This window comes from Globicephala melas, chromosome 3 (assembly GCF_963455315.2).
Source record: "Globicephala melas chromosome 3, mGloMel1.2, whole genome shotgun sequence".
Taxonomy (NCBI): domain Eukaryota; kingdom Metazoa; phylum Chordata; class Mammalia; order Artiodactyla; family Delphinidae; genus Globicephala; species Globicephala melas.
The window spans coordinates 100,344,362-100,361,878 of record NC_083316.1 but is presented as its reverse complement, the minus strand read 5'-3'; the positions used below and the strand labels follow the sequence as shown (position 1 = coordinate 100,361,878).

Below are 17,517 nucleotides of genomic sequence, written 5' to 3'. Positions count from 1 at the left end.
CACTTGGTCCATGCCTCTACTATTGATAGACAATTTTATCCTCCACTAGATATAAAGTTCAGAGAAGGAAAAGACTGCAACTACACAGGAAAAGGTATCAAAGCATGTTTACAAACTGACTGCATAAAGCAATGTGTCCTCCATCTGCAAACACCATCCATTACTCTAAAAAAAACCTATGACTACCCCTGTTTGGCAAGCAGCCACAGAAGGTTCTTGGGTATAGTGTGATATTTTGGGTATGATCTACTAAGAACTTTATTTTATTCCCACATTGCTCATATGCATGTCGACACAACTGATGTGCTGAAAACAGTGCCATCATTTAGAATAATAATTACTATGAATATACTAGTTCCTCTCAGTGAATATGCCACTGTATTTCACTCAGGGCAAAAACTGGGAAGAGAGAAAATCTAAACAGAAGTAGACAGGTGGAAGGAAGCAATGGGAGGCTTCACTAGGATCAACTGGGAGATCACTATGGCACTCTGATGTAATATCTCCTCCAGCAAGGACAATTCGAAGACAATAAACAAACAAACAGCTGAGAAAGTTTACATTTGTTAAGTGCCCAAGATATGAAAGGCATATTCTTTATGAAGGAAGACAACAGAAACCTTACCTGGATTTGACTTTAAAGAAAATGCTAAATAAAAAGAGATCCAAATGTTCAAATGACAATCATTCCTTCTAGAAGCATTAGCTCTTCTAGAAACAAGATATTTATTTTTGCCACTTAGCTCCTTGAATAGAAGGGACAATCTATAAAACCTTATTTGTACTGACATCAAAAGGCCTTTCAGATTGCTATACCCCCCTTGACTCTACTTAATTGTAAAAAAGAGACATTTCTGAAATTCACTTTCTTTCTAGTTTCTTAGCGAATACTTATAAAATTTTTCCAAGACACTGAAAGATACATCCATATGGTCTGAACTTTCAACAATTATGACAAATGTATTATCGAATGGAAAGACGTTGTAGGATGTTTCATTTTTCAGACTGACCACTACTTCTTCAGGGAATTCATTAGTTTTCATTCTTGACAAACAGTTTAGTGAGTGTACTATAAGTTAAAGATGAGATGCCTCCAAATATCACAGAGTGACCTATTTTATGTGACTTAAGAACGAGAACTCTTAGATGGAAGTTAGAAAACTGTGTGTGTGTGCAGAAAATCTACTATACACGCATCATAACGCTGGTCTCCTATTCAGCTCTGAGTAGAAATAAACGTATCTACCCTCAAGAGTCTGTGAGAAATTCAGTCCTAGGGATCACCTGTCTTGATACTACCGAGATGGTATAAATGTGAAAATGCTCAGCCTCAGCTCTTACATTAATTAAGGTGAAGATGCTGAGGTGTCCATGATTCAACTCAATTATTATTTAGTGGTCACAAATAGGATGTATTACATTTGGCATACCCATTTACTCCAAGTAGGTTATGTTTTAATTTACTAAATACTTTGAAGTTGTAGCTTTCTTTTCCAGACATGTTGTGACTGTGTACCCTGTGCAAAGAAACAAGGTCAAAAATCTTTAATTCATTTTTTAGTTCTAGAACTGAAGCACTGTGTGACTTTAGCCCTTGATTTCTCTGTTTCACTTTTTCCACTTTTAACATCTGCAACATGATAGTTGTTTTCTTCTCATCTTTTTAAAAATTTAAAACCCTGTAATAACAATGAATATGACAAGCTCAATATTTTGTAATAAAAAACAACTGATGACGATAATCATGTTTAACCTCGTTGAATACTTACTGTGAGCCAATCATTGCTTTAAATTCTAGCTAAATCATGTCATTCTTACAATGACCTCTGAAACAAGTAACCACTTGTGTTAGGTTCCCCGAGGAAACAGGTGGCACAATCAAATGCAATTTGAGGGTATTTTAATAAAGAGATCATTTGCAAAGGTGTGGGCAGGGTTTGGAAAAACTACAAGAGATGGTGCAGTACCCTGAGCTAGTAAGACCAAAGGGGAGCATTTATCAGTATGAAGTGTCTGGAGGAGGACACAGTTACCAGAATTCAGAAAGTGGCCTTAGGGAGGTGCTCGTGTGCCAAGAACAGTGGCCTATAGTCTAGGGAGGCGAGCTGATAAGGAGGGAGGCCAGGAATAAACAGTGCAAACTCTCTCTCCCCACCTGCTTGCTCATCTTTCCGATGCCTCCCATTGTCCAAACCCAACCAGAAGCCAGAGAACAAAGAAGCCTACTGATTCAGTCCAAATATCTCAGCACACAGAGCAGGTGGAAAAAGGAAGAGAGTGGATCAGATATCCATGATTCCCATTTTATCCTAATCATTCAAAACTTACCTTGAATAAATGAAGTAATCAATAGATACTTGCTAGAGAAAGAACAAATAATATCAAGAGGTTCAGTAAGCTGTCCCAAATCACACACACAGTAAGAGGCTGAGCCAGGCTGTGCACTGAGACTCACACCCATGCCCGTAACCAAGGTCGCAGTCTCCTCCATCCACCATCTTTATCCCACACCATTTATAAGAGCGCTGTTGGGTATCTCAGGTGACAGTAAGAATGACAGGAAATAATCACCACACCCTAAAAGCTTGTAATTTGTGTGCCAGTTTGGTTATCTCACCTTTCCATCTCATTACTGTCAAATCTCCAAATTCCCTTCTAGCATCAAAAGTTCTATAACAGCAGGTCTTAGGCCTCTTACAATTCCCTCACCTATTCCAACTAGCGGCTGAGCAGTGCAACCTTCCATCACATGGCATTTTGCCCACTTGTTTGACAGTATGCTGCTTCAGAGGGATGCTCTGAGTATAAATAACACAGGTTAGGGCTTCCCTGGTGGCGCAGTGGTTGAGGGTCCGCCTGCCGATGCAGGAGACACGGGTTCATGCCCCGGTCCGGGAGGATCCCACATGCCGCGGAGCGGCTGGGCCCGTGGGCCAGGGCCACTTAGCCTGCGCGTCCGGAGCCTGTGCTCCGCGACGGGAGGGGCCACAGCGGTGAGAGGCCCGCGTACCGCAAAAAAAAAAATAAATAAATAACACAGGTTACACGATGATATCTTCTAAGAAGACAAGCCTTTAACCTCTATTTACTGCAGTGGAGTAAGCCTTAGGTCTTATATTATCGATACATTTACTTGCAAGACATGTTGAAGGATTCATTTACTCAGCCAACATGTATTGATCACATAGCATGTACCTGAAACTGCGCTAGCTACTTGCACAGACTGACAAAACATTCTTACCAAAATCAACAAGTGGCCTTCTACAGAAATGAGTCAGTAATTACCCAGAAGGAAGTTTGAAGTGTGTTAATCACCAAGAGAGGTCATGGGCACATATCCTGGAGTGCAGTCAGAATCCTGCCCCTCAGCAGCACCCTCCCCTTCTTCTCCCCAAGTTGTTCCGAGTTTGGATGTAGGATAAAATCCTGTAATAAGCACAAGCCATCCAAAAGCTGATATTGTTCCTCAACACAATCAAGTATTCTGCTATTTTCCATCTTTTAGGAAGGGCCTCTGCTTTGAAATCTCAGCCCTGTGAACAAGGGCCTGCCTCAAATAGATCAAACAGAAATTTGTTCCCGTGGGTTTTTTCTTAGTTCTGCTTTTGAGCTTGGGGAGGCCACTCTTTCACGCCTGGTTCTGACTGAAACAGCACATAGAAATCTTTCGTCTTTTCCAGGGACAAGGCAACTGAGCTGGCATAGCTACTCCCTTTCATGCTGTGCAAGCATTAGCTTTGCATTTTTAAAAACTATTGTACAATGTGTCACGCAGTGAGGCTTGCCAAAGGGAGGGAAAGGGAAAAAAGAATAGCAGAGTTGATTTCCTACATGCAAGTTTTAATGATTTTGGAAAACCATCAACCTGGATTAAATTCTGATACTAATTTGACAGTTTCCCACTAATGGCAAGAATGCAAAACCATTAATTAGCCTCTTGATAATTATACATTAAAGAACAATCTATTTTCTTGACAATTCTAACAAATGGACAAATTCATTTCATTAAAAACTCAAATACTTGACGAAGCTGATTTCATCCACGAGCTGTTGGTAAAATCACTCTTTCAAATATCCTCCAAACGTTTCCATAGGTGCACGTACCTGGGCTTTCTGTTACCAACAAAAGCTCTGAGTGTGCAGGACTTCTGGGGCATGAAATGCATTTACATACATTATGAAACACAAACAAAGCAGAATCCATCAAGTCTGTTAGCGGGAGAAACTTACATCCCTCTTCTTACCAAATCAACCTGTAACTTGTGAAGAACTCTGTTATTTCCTAGCAACAGGAGTAAACACTGCGCTATACCCTGTGCCGAAGATATATAAACTTGTTAATCTGGAGTACTCAACTTAATTAAACATTAGACTTTTAAATTGCATTTTTAGTGCACAACAGTACTGCTAAATTATGATGATCAGCGGCTAAGTATGCTTATGTCTGCAGAACTCGGGGAATGAAAATGAATCATTATTTTCCATCTTGATATGACTGCTTTTCTCTGAGTTCACGGGGCCTCAGAGTTCACTGGAACTGTATGGCTAAAACACAGGTTGGAGACCTCATTTGTGAAAATTCCTTTAAACCTTTCACCACTTTGACAAATCCAGTCCAAGCTCACCGAGCCAGTTCAAAAGTAACTCTCAGTCTTTTTAGAGGTTTTCAATTACACCAACACAGCACACCAGAGCCATCATGTTGGACAAAGGACACTGCAGATACAGACAGGCACGAGTTCTTTTTAAGAGACTCACATGAAAGCAGCCTTCTCCAAACTGGAGCCAACAGATAAAAAGCACTGTCTGTCTTGAACCATCCTTGACTTAGTAAAAAGAGATCTTCGAATTACTTAAACATGGTTAGTGTTCGGTTATTTACAATTGGATGTATGCTATGATTTTTCTGGCTTTTTAGAAGTTAGTCTGCAAAAATACTGGCAGCTACTTTGCCCTCCAACTGTTCCAAATAGTTTTTTTGAGGAATTGTTCAAAACATTCTCTAGACTTCATTCATCCTCCTCCTACATAGTGTGTGACAGCAGGATTTACTTTTCCCTGTATGCACTCTGAGAAACAAAAACCTCAAGGAGGTCAAGGAGCTTTCCAGGTTGAAAATGGGAATCAACTGCAGAAAACAGAGGTTAGGCCTAATTCCACTTTCTATTTCAACGTACCCTTTGACTGGGCCTGAGGTAACCATACTCTTTTCTGATACAAGAAGTCCTTCTTAAAATGCTTATATGACTTAACAGATCAAACGCTAATGTTTTCTCCCCTTTACAAACTTTGAATTTATTTGAATATGTGATTAGTATGGTTTTGTCACAGTACCAATCTTTGAGATTTGGTTGAATCAATTATTTTAAGTGGCATTTATCATTAGGGGTAAAGTAGACCAGCAAGCACGTGCACATTAGTTGGTCAGGAGAACTTGCAAAATTTAAACACTGTACGTGCAAAGGCAAATTGACTCAGCCTATAAATCTCCCATTCTCTCAGGGGGCGTAGTGATGACTCTAAAACCACTGGAAACATAGAGAAAGCCCATCATTATGACTCTAACAGCTCCCTGATGCAGGCTATTCCTTCTTTGTGTATTTAATGTTCTAGATGTCAGCTGGCCTTCTTTGTAATCTCACTGGGAGGCTTGTCCAGTGGACACGTTTTGTTTTGGTGTTTGGTCTGTCCTGCTTACGCCCCCTCCCCTACCGCCGTTAAATAAGACGTTACAGTTTAACATGCTTAACTGCAGATAAGTTCCCCTAGTATTCAGTATGAGAGGAGGTGAAGCTCCACGCTGAATGAGATGCATAGAAGCTCGGCACGATTCTAGGCTAGAATGTCCCTTTGAACTGTCGAGGCCCCCTGTCCACTCAGTCTGACTCAAACGCAGTTCTGCGGCACTGGATAGAACCAGGGATCGCAAGGCAGGAGCCAGGGGTGGGCCCCCTCCCCCATACCAATCCCTTCCGCTCCTGAGGTTACAAATAACCCTCCCCCATCCTTTAACGCGTTCAGTGTCCCAAATGCCAACTGTGGGCCTCCTAAACACTGCACTCTACACGAGAGACAGAGAGACGACTGACACGTTGCCTGCCCCCACAGGCCCATGTTCAAGAGAGCAGACAGCCGAGTACAACACCTCCTGGTGGGGCGACGGCAGAGGTGCAAGCTAAGTGCTGGGGGGCATAGAGGTGGTGGTGGCTGAGTCTGCCCTTGGGACTCCCAGGGCCTCCTCAGATCCCGAGCCTGCAGGCCACCACAGGAGCCACCAGCCACATGTGGTGACTAAGGATGGCAAGCATGGCTGGTCTGTGTTAAGAATAAAATACACCCAACTGTACTCAATATCTTGTAATAACGTATAATGGAAGATAATGTAAAAAAAGAATATATATATTTATATATATATGTATAACTGAATCACTTTGCTATATACCTGAAGCTAACACAGCATTGTAAATCAACTATATTTCAATAAAAATTTTTTTAAATTAAAACAATTAAATACACTCACATTTCAAAGAGTTTGGGGAAAAAAGAATGCAAAGAATCGGTTAATGATTTTTTAAAATATTGGTCACATAGGGCAATGCTAATACTCTGGATAGACCAGGTTAAGTAAAACATTATTAACATTAATTCCACCTGTTTCCTTCTGCTTTTCTTACTGTGCCTACTGGAAGATCTGAAACGACCTATGGGGCTCGCATCCATGGACACTGTTTATTTCTAGCAGGCTGTTCTGGTCACAAGCAGACATTTGGGGAGAAAACCCAGGAGGCTGTCTCAGGGGCAGGTGGGCGAGAGGGGAGAAGTAGCCGTGGAATGAGAGAAGAGGTGACACACGGGGAGCCCAGAGAGGGGCTACAAAGAGGGAGCAGAGTGACGGTGTGTTTGTTCCCTGAAGAGTACTTACCCGCCGGATTCATTTGCAGCAGAGAGACTACAACATGAAAACCAAAACAAGGACAAGAGTCACATCACCAATAACTGAGAAGCAGCCTGTGGTTTACAGGGAGCCATGCTCTGCCGGGACCAGCCCGACCAGTCAGCCTTGTCTTCACTCCATCTGTGGCCTGTTGTCTGGTCACTCTGCCTTCTCACCTGCAAAGTGGGACCTGAGAGGAACTGCTCTGCTCGTGGGTCCCCTTTCCTCTGTCAACCAAGTCTCTGGATACCTGAAGCTCCCTCAACACCCTGAGAGGGAGGACGGAAAGGGCTAGTGAAATAGACATGTTTGGGACTAGAGTTTTGAAACTACAAAGAATGGAATGAATCCTTTACACTTCCTTTTTCATCCAACTTATCGCACTTTATTTAAATTCTTTGTCAGCCCCCTTCTCTGCTAGATGTGAGCCGAGTGTAAGCGCCAAGAGCTCAGGACCCACATCTGTGTGCTGCCGTGACCACAGCTCCGAGTGTGGAGCCAGGCAAACAGGCGCCCACAATAAACATCTGTGGACGGGCTCAAATGGAGAAAGTGCAGTCGTTTGTGTTGTTGAGGATGTGCTGAGTTAAAGTTTCCAGGTGTGGGGCTTCCCTGGTGGCGCAGTGGTTGAGAGTCCGCCTGCCGATGCAGGGGACATGGGTTCGTGCCCCGGTCCGGGAAGATCCCACATGCCGCAGAGCAGCTGGGCCCATGAGCCATGGCCGTTGAGCCTGCGCGTCCGGAGCCTGTGCTCCGCAACGGGAGAGGCCACAACAGTGAGAGGCCCTTGTACCGTAAAAAAAAAAAAAAGTTTCCAGGTGTGTAAACGGCACTCCAGACCAAGTGCAGCGCTCACCCAGGGATGGTCCGGCAGTCGGGCCGCATCTCTCTAGGGATGTTATCTGCTCTGCGTGGCGGGCGACAGTGAGCTGAGACCTTCCCAGCCCTGGCCCACTCTGGCACTGGAAATATTCCAGGAGGCTCCTGAGGCAGAAGCAGCCACTTGACTGACTTTCAACGGGGAAGCTCAAGGCTGAGGGCAGTCAGGACTAACAGAGGCTGGGAGTCTCCCTGGCCGGGTCTCATGCCTCTCCTGGTAAGAAGAATGGAGTGAAGGAGCAGTGATGCAGATCTGGGCTCTGTTTAATTCCATGCTCACCGCTTGGCAGCTGGGGGACAAGTAAGTGCCTTCTCCGAACTTCACTCTCCACAGCTTAAAACAGGGCTCATCCTGCACGTCTTAGGGGCTGGTTGGCCATGATGTGCTTTTCAGAAAGGACTGGCACGTGGTGATCATGATAAATGGTTACATGTGATACACGGTAAACACTCAACAATGGCTGTTACCCTTCTTCCAGATTACAGCTTTTAAGCAAGGTTTTTAACCTGGAGGCCATGGAGCCCCAGGAAATCCACAGATGGAAACTCTTGAAATCAGATACAAAGTGGTGTGTGTGTGAGTGTGCACATCTTTTTTCTCTAAGGGAAGAAACCATAGCTTTCATCAGAGCCTCAAAATGCTCTCAGACTGACAACAGGTTAAGAAACATTCTTAAACTTCTGCGGCTTCCAAAGTGTTTAGCTCATTTTGTGTATCTTTGGTATAACTTTATGCGTGATTCTCAGAACTAAGCCTCTTCCATGCCTGTCCAAGAGGCCTACGTTTTACACATGACAGTACAACCTCTGTAAGAGGCCTTTATTATCTGGCAACGGTAGATTCACGAGAACATAATTGGAATTTCTAAGGTAGACATTCATCTTAATTTCAGCTACATAGAGTACTGGTGTCCTTACGTCTTTAAACAACTTCTTCCATAGTGTTTCTGACATAATTGATGGCCAAGGAAGGCAGCTGGAATGTTTTATTCTTAGGAAGCGGTCACTTCGTTCTAGAACAACAACAAAAACATCATAATGGATGACTTGGGAGCCCAGTCAGGGATGGGGTCTCCTCCTCAACAACCCAGATGAGTGGCTGGCAGCCCTGCAGGCTCCAGGAAGAGGGAGCTTAGCAGCTTCAACTCTCTGAATGTTAGTTTTCTCACACGGAGAGGAAGGCTGAGAATGTAACATCTCTTTCCTGGGGCTGCTGTGAGGATTCCCTAAGAATAACTGCAACACAGAGTAAGCACCTCGGATATTAACTGTTAGGTGCCCTCTCTACGTCTATGGTAGGAAGAAAAAGTACTCCTCATCTGATCCCTGAGCCACAGATTCTAGCCTTGAAAGTAACTTTGGGCCACTGCTATTTTCCCACCTCTTAAGGCAGCTCTTAGTGACCAAGTAGGAAACGAGCAGTTGGGAGAACTGCTGCAAAAGTGTCTGAGCAGCAAGTTCAAAGAGAACCTGTCTTCATGTCCAATGTTCCACGATGCAAATATGAGAATCAACTTAAAGCAAATAGAAAAAAACCTAAAAAATCACCTTAAAAACCTGAAGATTAACATTTCAGTACACATATTACATTCATTCATTTAAAAATTATTGTGCATCCCTGACGTGAGAGGTACTGTACTAAGCACAGGACTATACAAAGACGAGGAAGCACAGTGCCTCGCTAAAGACATTTAGAGCAGGAACAGAGACAGACTAGTATACCCAACGCCGACCACAGGGTCAAGTCCGAGGCAGAGGCTGGGTGGGAGGGGGTGTTCAGCAAAGGCTTCTTGAAAGAATAATACTTGGGTTGTGTCTAGGAGGAGGAGTAAATGTTCACTAGGTCAAGAAAGGAGAAACAATATTCCACAGAGACAACAGCACATGCGAAAGTATGAAGATGAGAGAGGAAATGGACATTTGGTGACCTTAATGTTAGAGAGATCAGCACAGCATGAGGATTATGTGGACAGCTAAAAGAAGTGTGCTGCACACCCTCACTCCCATCCATCTGCTGTGTCCAACAGCGCACACATCATGGGGAATCCTGGAATTCATGGTTAAGAGTTTGGACTTCTTCCCCAGGGCCATGAAGTTTTGAATGGTTCTTCTTTTATGGAGATAAAGCTGGCATATAACATTGTATTAGTTTCAGGTGCAAAACATAATGATTTGATATTTGTATCTATTATGAAATGATCACCACGATAAGTCTAGTTAACATCTATCACTACACATAGTTACAACTTTTCTCCTTACGATGAGAACTTTTTTTTTTTTTTTTTTTTTTTTGCGGTACACGGGCCTCTTACTGTTGTGGCCTCTCCCGTTGCGGAGCACAGGCCCCGGAGGCGCAGGCTCAGCGGCCATGGCTCACAGGCCCAGCCACTCCGCGGCATGTGGGATCTTCCCGGACCGGGGCACGAACCCGTGTCCCCTGCATCGGCAGGCGGACTCTCAACAACTGCACCACCAGGGAAGCCCTGATTAGAACTTTTAAGATCCACTTTCTTAGCAACTTTCAAATATGCAATATATTATTTTTAACTACAGTCACCATGCTGTGTATCACACCCCCATGACTTATTTATTTTACAGCTGGAAATTTGTACCTTTTGACCACGGATGCATGAGTCGATTTTAACTATTTGTTCTTTAGAAAGAGCTCTCAGGCAGTGGTGAGGAGAATGTCCTGGTAGGGAGAGATGGGAGGCAGCATTTTCGAGGCGAGCTGTGAGGACTGAAACAGGGAGGGTCTAAACTAACACAGAGAAAAAGAGTAAGATTGAGGGATGGAACAGGAGGTCCTGGTGATTGATTAGGTGGAGGCAGAAAGGGAGACAGTCAGACCAGGACCATTCCCAGGTTTATGGCTCGGTGGCTTAGTGAGATATGCTATGTTCTCTGGGGAAAACAGATGGAACAGTAGATATCTGCTGTGGCTGTTTGCACAGCCTCCACTTTCTCTTCTTTTCAATATTTTCTCTTTAAAAACCACCCGCTCCCTGCTCTCAGGTCACTCGGTTTAGGAGGGCTTTGCTGACCACCCTACCATGTACCTCTCCCACCTCCCACCCACTCCTCACACAGACTCCCTCCCATTCCTGAAGGCTCCAGGACTGGACCCACCATCAAGGCCGAGCCAAGAAGCATGTTCCCAATCTCTGGCCATAAGAACAGGTTCAGGCATGAGCATAGGATCAAAGCGGTCTAATTAGAGTAAATCCTGAATTATTCTCTTTTCCCACAGGGAGTAAGTCTAAAGCTGCTGATGAATATTTTACCACCATGAAGAAGACAAAAGCAGAACTGGATCCTTTCTGAACTTTTCCAATACAGGAGCCAGGATATGTCCCTTCCTACTTGAACACTGGGTTTCTGTGACTTGCTGACAAATACCAAAAAGTAAAGACAATTGTGTTTCAAAAAAAAAACAAAACTCAGAGTCTATTTTTGTAAGTGGTGGATTATAAAAACCTATATTACTGTGACACTAGCACCTTAGAACATTTAAATCTGCAAAAGACATTTAGGGACTTTATAGCAAATTATTTTGTGAATAATGAAAAGCCAGACCGGACTGCTTTAGAAAATGTTACTGCGGCAGATACTGGCACCTTCACTCATTAAGTTAACATTTATTGAGTACCTTCAGGGTTCTTAGACTTGTGCAACAGAAACCAGAAAAGCGTATGCTCAGGTTTGAGCCGGTCCGTAACGAGGCCCTTCCATAAAGAGCAGCTCTGTGTGCTGTTGCGACTGATCGTGTGATGTGAGCAAGGCCAGGTGTTTTGGGCTGGCCTGACAGCTGCACCCGATAGTGAGGACACCACCCGAATTTCAGTCTAGCCACCAATAAAACAAGGCCGGCGAAGCAGCACCTCGACTGAGCCCTCAGGTGAAAGACGGCACAGAACATGTTCTGCGTTCCTCTCCCCTCTAATAAAATATCCACTGACGTTTATGGAGGAGCCTGGATGATGCATCGTGCCGGCTCTCTACTTTCTCTACTCTCCCTCCATGAGAAAACCCTGCCACTAGCATGGCTTTAACTGTCATTAATGCGCCGACATCTCTATGTAAATGTGCCTAAATTGTCACCTCCTACCCACCCTGCCTCCCAGTGGCTAGGCCCAAATAAATCTTCAAGTGTTCATCTCTGGCGGATACTGGTTGGTTTTGCCACCCTGTGTCCATTCCCAATTCTGATGGCACTGCTCCCATGTCCTTTGAGGAAGCACCCACCTATTCCCTACTGTGTGCTGTCTTAGCAGGGCTGTCAGTCAAGGCTTCTGGCTCAGCAGTGTGCCTGCCACTCAAACTAGGCCCAAGGAGTTCTCTTTCCTGCTTCCCTAAGTCCAAGGGCAGAGCCTTCCATGGGCAGACCTCCAGCTGTGTGCCTCAGGAAAAAGAACTTCAGTTCCTACTCCCCAGCCCCCCAGAGAGGTTTTGTTTCTATCCTGAGAGTGGTTCTGACTTCCCTTCGACCCTTAGGATATCCTCCAGGTTGCATTTTGTTTTCTGTTGCTTTACAACTAGAGAAACTTTAGCCATATATAATCCACTGCCATTTAAACACTAAGCAATAGTGACATTCATAGCATACTCTGCAGCTTGTAAAGTACTTTCACATTCCATTTATCTCTTTTAATCAACCTTCCTGGAACTGAATTTTTCTCCTCCCCCCAAATAAATCACTTATTGATTTCTCTATTTCTCACAACAGCACGATCATTCTTTCAATCACTCAAGCTTTTTTAATTCTCATAATGATTCTGACTGTAATCAGTCACCTAACGATAAATCTGGGCTCTTCCAGGTCGATCCCTCCCTTTCCATTCTCTCTGCCTCCACCTTTGCAGAGCTTTCCTCACTTCCCACCAAGGACTGCTGACTCTGCTACCAACCTACTGCCTCCAGACCATCCTAACGCCGCTGGGAGAGGATATGGCTAAAATTTTATCGTTGTCACTCCTCCTCCTCTACCTGTGGTTTTCAGAACAAAGATTATAGCACAATGATTTATAGGGCAATTCCCTAGCCTCAATTCTGGGCTGTCTCCAAGTATACTATCTTATAGTACACTATCCCTCAGCACAAAACATTTGCTAGAACAAGTGTTTTCATATACGTACTAGATTGAAAAGAAATTGCTACAATTTTTTGCAGCTCGCTCTGATCGTAAGTGGAGTCTTTCAATACCCCTTGAATCTGGGGTGACCTTGTGATTTGATTTGGCCAATGCGAAGGTAGCAACTATAATACAGTACAAGCAGAGGCTTAAAGATCACCTCGAATTGGGATTTTCTCTTTCACTGCTTTTGGAGCACTGCTTGTCTGCCACATAAAGAAGCCCATGCTAGTCAGCTGGAGAATGGGAGGCACATGCCCCAGTTACCTGTTAATGTGACCTAATAACTGCCAGACATAAATGGGGTCATCCTAGATCATCCAAGCTACCAGCTGACTGAAGATAACTGAGGAACTCATCCAAGACCAGCAGAAGAACCACCTAGCTGAACTCAACCTGAACTGCCGACCACAGAATTGCAAGCTATAGCATCATTTTAAGCAACTACATTTGGGGGTGATTTGCTACACAGCAATGGATAACTGATAAAACATCTAAGCTGATTTGGTTAATTTCTCCTGGGAATTCCTTTTCAATTACTACTCAGTGTCTTGGGCACTCAATCATAAAGTATCTTCTTTCATCTTTTGTACCATTATTTTCCATGTGTCCTATTTCCCCCTTGTAAGTTCCTTGTGAAGAGACTCTGCATATTTTTATATCCCATGTATGTACAAAGTGTATACACAATGACTATTTAGGAATCGATCAGTACTTTTCCAGGGCCCAGCCATCAATCATATCAATTAATATTAATCATTTCAACACATTTTGATCATTACTTTTAAAAGCTTAAAAAAAGAGCTGATAAGGTACAAACCATAAAATATAAAATCTAGTTATCTAACCTATGTAAAGCAAAAAATCATGCATAGGGGGCTTTCCTGGTGGCACAGGGGTTGGGAGTCCACCTGCCAATGCAGGGGACACGGGTTCAAGCCCTGGTCCGGGAAAATCCCACATGCCGCGGGGCGGCTGGGCCTGTGCGCCACAACTACTGAACCTGCGCTCTAGAGCCCGCGAGCCACAACTACTGAAGCCCGCGCGCCTGGAGCCTGTGCTCCGCAGCGGGAGAGGCCACCGCAGTGAGAAGCCTGTGCACCGCAGTGAAGAGTGGCCCCGCTCGCCGCACTGGAGAGGGCCCGCGCGCAGTAGCGAAGACCCAACACAGCCAAAAATAATAAATTTGAAATAAAAAAAAAAAAAAAGTGCCTTGAGGTTTGCAAGTTATGGCATAAATCTTGATAATAACCATACATTTAAAAAATATCATGCATAGTATAAATCATATTAGTAACCATTTCATTGATTCATTTTCAGAAAATTAATTCTTGTAAGTGGAATCTGCACACCAGTCTAAGGGGCACAAGGAAACAAGTATATAAAGGTAAAAGCTTCACAGAAGCAAATGTCTGATTTTCACCAGGAAATTATTTTTCTCCCAAGACACTTATTTCTCCTATGTGGTTTGCAACCCTAATCTGACAGACTGCCAAAAACAAGCCTTCTAAGAGTGTCACTGATTCTCTTGCTGCTGTTCAATTAGATTTTGCATTTAGAAGAGAAATTCCCTTGTGTTTCTTATAATGATGTACCTGCTCCTTGGGAGATTTCCTCTCTTGACAAGAAATGCCTTCAGTATGGCAAGAAAAACAGCTCCAGGCTTTCTCTGATAATATCAAAGATCATTTGTTTGTATTAGATGGTTATGTGGGTTTCCCTCCTCTTAAGAGCAGTAAAGTACCGTTACAGTTCCTTCCCAGACAACAGCGCACACAAAGTTTCTTGGCCTCTGTTCTGCATTTCTACTATATACCTGCACAGGAACAACTACTTGGAAGTAGCAAAGCTGTGACATAGTAGACAGAGAAATTCATTTGCTTTAGTCCCTTCCTTTTGGATATCAATACACAATAAATGTCAAATCAATAAATGCAGCATCATTTCAAATCCACCATATTGTAACCTTTCCTCATGAAATGCTTCCTATAAATAAAATGAAGTTTATGTTCAAAATTGTATAGCTTATTTTTGATATTTAATTTCTAACTGAGATGTCCAAAGATCCTTAAGAGAACGACCATCGTTTTCTTCCTGTTTCTAGACCTGGAACTCCTACATATTTGGTTATGGGTAATCTTCAGTTAATACTGCCTTCCAGAGAGACTTCTGCTATGCTGATGAAAATGTCACACCTTTTCAAATAGTTTTAAGGACACCTTAAGGGTGTCTTCCTAGACTCTAACCAAGCTGAATGTAATTTAATATTGAGATGCATCAGAAATATCCAACAGACATTCTCTCCCAGATGTAAACACATTAACATACTGCTTTCCCACACCTTGTCCTCTTTGCCTTTTAAAATTTCAGTATGTACAAATGAAATACAGATTTCAACCCATTCCCAACTGGGACATCTGCTCCATAATAAGAGAAATAGGTTTTTGCCTTCCTGCAGATTCAGCAAGGAAAGCCCTGCTTGAAAATGATGTGTTTAGAGTGACACCTTGGAGGACTGACATACTCTGCACACATGTAATCCTCATAAACCTCCCCAGACAGCCCTTATTTCATTTTGCAAACTGCATCCTGGCTGGGCTCCACAGCACATGGTGTGTGGTGAGACTGCCCTGCAGTGGTTCTCCCTTCCTCTGGGCTCTTTGATGGACACTTGTCAGTAACAGCCAAGAGGAGTGGGGCCCAGCCACCAGCAAGTGAAAAACGGCCACTGATAGTAAGCTTAATTAACTTTCCCAAGGAAAGCCTGTTCCCACAGGAAAAAACACCACGTTTCCCCCCCTCCTAGCGGTCCATTGAAAATGAGCAACAATGCTGTTGCCTTTTTGTTTCCCAAAGACTTTCTTCCCCGCAAGCAGTAGCGTGTTCCTCAAAGAATGCTAGTATTTCCTGTGGAAACTGTATGGCTGCCAGTAATGGCTCATAATTTTCCCTCTTTTCTTTTCGTAAAAATGAAATAAACAAAACGTGGCATTTGACAATAGCCAAAATACCAGTTCACCTCACTTACCACCTGCAGATGAAAGTCATCACCACGGAAGAAGGCCAGGAGACAAACACTCCTGGCTAAAACTGACGCGGACGAGCCCGGGACGCAGGACGGCGCCCGAGGGTGGCGGTCGAAGCCCGGGCAAGACGGAGCAGCCAGTGGGCGCGGTGCGGCTGAGTGAGGGGCTCCCCTTGGGCCGTGGCAACCCCAGGCGTCCCTCTTCTGCGATTACTATTATTGTTGGTGGTGCTGTTGCTATTACTATTACTTCGCCCCTCATTATCTCAGCTCTTAGGAGCCGCGGCACTGCCCATCCCTGCCTCCGATACGATCCCAGGTAGCAGCAAGAATAATACCCACACGAAACCGGCAAATGAAAAGAACAATCCTTTGGAAATTGAGGCGGGGGCTGTTCCCCCCTCCCCCAAGGAGAGTAGCCGCTTGGCAGCTGCCGCCGCCGTCGCTGTAGAGACCTCCCCCCAAACCCTTTCTGCAGAGGCACCGCCGCTACTCGAGCAGCCGGGACTCGCGGCACAAAGGGGGCCCGGGGCTCGGTGGGAGCCAGGGCGACACCCGCCCCGGTCGCCCGGTGCAAACTTGTAAAGGCTCAGCCGCCCGCGGCGCCGCCCCCCACCTCCCCGCGGCGCCCGCCCAGGACCTGGACTCACCGGGGGCGCCCGGCGCTGCGGCGGCTCGGGAGCGCGGACTACGGACGGACGGACGGATGGACGGCGGCGGCGGGAGCAGGAACCGCCGCAGCCGGAGCGGGCGGGCGGCGGAGGCGCTGCCGCGGCCCCGCTACGTCACAATGCGGCCGGGCCTCCGGCGCTGCTCCCCGGGCCCCGCAACAGACGCGAGCGGGCGGGGGCGGCCCCGGGGCGGCGGGCGCGGAGGGAAGCGGGGCGCGGCGCGGGCGCACCTCTGGGATGGGGGCGCGGTCACCGCTGCCCGGGCTTCAGGGGCCGCCGTGCCCTCGCGTTGCAGTGCGCCGGGTGCCCGCCCCCCCGGCCCGCGAGCCCCCTCAGCCTGACTGACGGCGACCCTCCCCGCGGCGCCCCCCGGGCGGCCCGCGCCCCGACCGCACCGCCTCGTCACCCCGTACCCCCGCCCGCCCTCCTGCCCGAGGCGGTCAGCGAACCTGCTCTTTCTTCTGTACCTTTCGCTCTGGTACCTCTGCTGCCTTTGCCGCCCCTCAACTGGCTTTCTCCGCTCCTCCCCTCCTACTTTTTGCCCCGCTTCTCCCTTTCTCCTCCGCCTCCCTCCCCCGTTTGGCGGCCTCTCCCCCCGGAGATGAAATCGCCCCTCACCGTGATCCCTGCGTCAACTGCTGCCACCTCATTGGTCCCCAAACCATTCCAGGGTTCCAGCCTCAGCCGGGAAAAGAGACTCGGGGAGGGCGGGAGGGGGCGCAACGGAACATGGGCACTGTCCTGGGAAATTGCTGTGCTTCGGGAGCCCCTGGCAGAGTCCTCAGGAGCTGGCACAGTCCTCAGCCCCCAATCCTCCCCCGCCCCACGCCAGGCTTGCCCACCCTAGAGGACTTCGCCAAGGAGGGAAGGGCAAGGG

The 17,517-nt window shown here is 45.8% G+C and overlaps 1 protein-coding gene across 6 annotated transcripts in view; it reads right to left on the bottom strand.

The window, feature by feature from the left end:
- The window catches only part of SNCAIP (synuclein alpha interacting protein), a 150,202-nt gene extending 132,891 nt beyond the window's left edge, over positions 1-17,311 (bottom strand). For 2 of the 6 annotated variants that reach the window (XM_060295450.1, XM_030869795.2), the window contains exon 1: positions 17,090-17,222. The gene's annotated coding sequence lies outside the window, so the exon portion shown is untranslated. Of the gene's footprint in view, positions 1-15,972; positions 16,113-16,619; positions 16,748-17,089; positions 17,223-17,258 lie in introns of those variants that run through there. The other 4 variants (XM_060295453.1, XM_060295454.1, XM_060295452.1 and 1 more) reach the window with 4 other exon arrangements.
- Positions 17,312-17,517: the final 206 nt, after the last annotated feature.